At 42.3% G+C, this 3,912-nt stretch overlaps 1 protein-coding gene across 1 annotated transcript in view; it reads left to right on the forward strand.

Moving 5' to 3' along the window:
* The first annotated feature begins 2,306 nt into the window (after positions 1-2,306).
* PSMD14 (proteasome 26S subunit, non-ATPase 14) overlaps positions 2,307-3,912 on the forward strand; it is a 68,054-nt gene continuing 66,448 nt past the window's right edge. The window contains exon 1 of the mRNA XM_072418237.1: positions 2,307-2,451. The gene's annotated coding sequence lies outside the window, so the exon portion shown is untranslated. The remainder of the gene's footprint in view (positions 2,452-3,912) is intronic.

Raw genomic sequence — 3,912 nt, forward strand, 5'->3', positions numbered from 1 at the left:
CTGCAAACACAGTGATGGTCATTAGGGCTGAGCATGAAATATTTCACCTTAAGGTCATGTTGCATTAAACTGAATTTGCTACAAAAAATTGGGATAATCTAACTTTTTTTTTTTTTGCAAGTTTAATTTTAGGAAAATACCCATTGAGAGTATTTCAGCCAATCAGAAGGTTATGTTTTCCCAAAGTCATGCCCATAGCAAGAAATGAGGTCCTACATATGTAAGTGAGTGAATTCTGTTGTCCTGAAAGACATGTCCCTGAGGTTACTAGTCTTGTTTTTACCACTATTCTACCCGAAAAAGTCCTAATTCTACTGTTTCAATGAACTGTACACGATGGGAAATTCAAAGTCTATTTATAAAGCAGTGAATCTGACATTCCCTGGTGGAGAACTATTAAAACACACGGACCTACTGCTAAAATTGTACGTGGAAGTGATGAAAATTTACAGAATGATTTTATTGTTTTATGTAGTTGTACAGTACTGTAATAAGTGTCTCTGCAGATGTAAGTCCTAATTCTAACGTAATTCTACAATAAAAAAAACACTTTTTTAACCATTTATTTATTTATTTGTATTTATATAGTGCCAACATATTGTGCAGTGCTTTACAAAGTCCACTAACTGTCCCTTGGACGGCTTACACTCTAAGGGTAAATTTGGGGAGAAGTTTATTAATCTAAATGCATATTTTTGGGGTGTGGTAGGAATTTTAAAATGTCTGGAGGAAACCCACGCTAACACAGGGAAAACATACAAGCTCCTTGCAGGTGTCTTGGCCGAGATTTGAACCTGAGACCTAGCGCTGCAAAGGCCAGAATGTTAGCCAATTTTACTTTATTTGTCTCTTGTTACTAAAGCCTGTATCGCTTTATCTGTAGATTTACCTAAAATGGTTAATGAAACCTTTTACGCAATCTTTTCATAGCAATTGACCCAAAAGTGGAATCGAATACACTCTGGTTTAATCAAAGTGAACTTGTACAAATGCAATCATACCTAGAAATCAAAAAACAGAATTGTACCTGCAAGGAAGTTGCTAAATCTGCTATATTTATTTAGCAGTAGCAGTTTTCTTTAGAAGTGCCCTAAAAGTAACCTAAGGTGTTATGGTATACCAATACCAAATCAGTCTAGACCAGGGGTGTCAAACTCTGGCCCGCTACATCCTTTTTTTTTGCCCCAAAAGCAATCTTAAATATGATTTGCAGCTGGCCTCCTGCTGCATCACTCACGTCTATAGACAGCCAGCTTCTCTGCCTTTGTGTGGCCCGCATTGGATTGGTTTATAGACGCAAGTAATGTCGGGAATTGTAGTAGCGTCATCACTCGCGTTTATAGATCAGCGGCCTCGCTGCCTATGCCCCGCACTGGACTGTTTTCTTGAAGCAGGGAATTGTAATAGCGGTGCTATTTGTTTCAAGTTTGGCCTGCAACTTTGTCTAAATTTTAATTTTGTCCCACTATATATTGAGTTTGACACCCCTGGTCTGAACCATTAATGCATTTGGCCTTTCCACATGCATCATGTGATTCATTATTGGTCTAGCACTATGATGGGTAGCCTCTAATAAAAGTCAAATCACAAGAATGTGAGTGCAGGGGTTATCACTATTTAAAATATTATTAGCTTTATAGGTTAAAAAAAAAAAGCAATGCAAAAACCAACCATTCGGTAAATATTCTTTACTTCAACAAAAATGCTTTATTAGTTTTGGATGAGCAAATAAAAAGAAAACGTATTTTAATGTATCATTCTTAGACTGTAAGCTCTTCGGGGCAGGGTCCTCTCTTCCTGTGTCACTGTCTGTATTTGTCTGTCATTTCCAACCCCTATTTATTGTACAACACTGCGTAATATGTTGGTGCTATATAAATCCTGTTAATTATTATTATTTATAATAATAATAATAATAATATTATTATTAATAAGAATAATAATGATATTATTATAATAATACTGCATTGGATGAATTTATTATCAGCTAGAATATCTGGTCCTGAGCAGTTCTACAAATAGTTCTAAAAAAGTAACAATCCCTGATTCTCTGATAAAAGTTAAATTTTTGATTAAGACCCTCTATAACATGTTTTGTTTTAGCACACAGGCCTATTATACACTTTGTGTTTTTGGCACAATCACTATGATGTAGACGTCAAAATAACTTCTCCAAGATGGCTCCTATATTGGAGACAGTGACTAAGCATTTCCTTTGCACTCTAGTGCTTACAGTGGGTCACGCGTCACCCACGCACGATAGAACGTAGAGTCCTCGCTACCTTGCGCGTCTCCCTATTGGTAAGCAGAAGCGAAATAGTCACGACGTCACGTTTGACCCGGAAGTGCTTTATTCACATTTCTTTGAATGAAATCCGGCTGATTCACTGCGGAGGCCGGCTAAAGGTTTTGATTTGGTCAGAAGGGTTTAGATAGACGCTTCAGTAGAAGGTGAGTCCAGGGCGGCAGACACTATTGTATATTGGGGTCCGCCTTGACTACCGCGGCTTACGGTAGGAAGAGAGACTGAGGGGTGACTAGGCCGTCGCCGAAGCCTAGGGCTAGATTAGTTGTGTATGCTTCATGTCTAGAGCTAAGGAACCGCAGCTCTGTTTAGTTACTGATGAGAAACTGAGCGGTGTTGTACAGTGTAGATTCACTATGTGATGAGGGGAGGCCCGGGATCTTTTAGGAGTGCAAACTCATCGTATAAAGAGGACCTGTCACTTTTATAGACATTTCTCTTAAAGAAAAAGTATTTGTGCATTGAGAATAAATATCCAGAGCCCCTCTGCTGGGATCATCTGCTATGGTAATGTGTCATGATTCTGCGATTATTATGCAGGACTGCAATATTCAGGTATGGAATCTGCTTCGCTTTCCATCAGGAGCTTACTGAATGTCAGGGCCGGCTGCTTTGTTTCTTCCCATCCGGTGACTGCAGGATGATGGGAGGTTACCATTGGTGGAAGAAATGGCATCTTGTCATTAGTGGTAGGGATGGTGTCATATTGTAGGAGTTATGTCCTGACATTATCATCAGTGGGAGGCATTGTGTTGTATCTGTGTCACTGTGAGGAATGGTGTCACCTAGTTGGCAGGCAGTGGAGGCATAGTTCCTCTTTGGTGCCTTGTCGGGTGAGAAGGTATAGTGTAAATGATGGTAGAAGGAGGAATAGTGCCCAATTTTTGGTTTCACAGTGAGGAAGAATATTGCCCCATCGTTGTCATCGCAGGGAAGAGGAAGAATAAAGCCCTTCACAGGGAGAAAGAATAGTGCCCCATCGTTGGCGTTGTGGGGGGAAGAATAGTGCCCCACCGTTGGCGTTGTGGGGGGGAAGAAGAATAGAGCCCCACTGTTGGCATTGTGGGGGGGAAGAAGAATAGAGCCCCACTGTTGGCGTTGTGGGGGTGGAAGAAGAATAGTGCCCCACTGTTGGCATTGTGGGGGGGAAGAAGAATAGAGCCCCACTGTTGGTGTTGTGGGGGGGAATAAGAATAGAGCCCCACTGTTGGCTTCCTGGGGAGAGGGAAGAATAGTGCCCCACCTTTGGCATTGTGGGGGGAAGAAGAATAGAGCCCCACTGTTGGCGTTGTGGGGGGGAAGAAGAATAGTGCCCCACCGTTGGCCTTGTGGGGGGGAGGAAGAAGAATAGACCCCCACTGTTGGCGTTGTGGGGGGGAGGAAGAAGAATAGACCCCCACTGTTGGCGTTGTGGGGGGAAGAAGAATAGAGCCCCACTGTTGGGGTTGTGGGGGGAAGAAGAATAGAGCCCCCCTGTTGGGGTTGTGGGGGGAAGAAGAATAGAGCCCCACTGTTGGCGTTGTGGGGGGGAAGAAGAATAGTGCCCCATCGTTGGCGTTGTGGGGGGGAAGAAGAATAGTGCCCCATCGTTGGCGTTGTGGGGGGGA

The sequence above is a fragment of the Pyxicephalus adspersus genome, chromosome 7 (genome assembly GCF_032062135.1).
Source record: "Pyxicephalus adspersus chromosome 7, UCB_Pads_2.0, whole genome shotgun sequence".
In the NCBI taxonomy this organism is placed as follows: domain Eukaryota; kingdom Metazoa; phylum Chordata; class Amphibia; order Anura; family Pyxicephalidae; genus Pyxicephalus; species Pyxicephalus adspersus.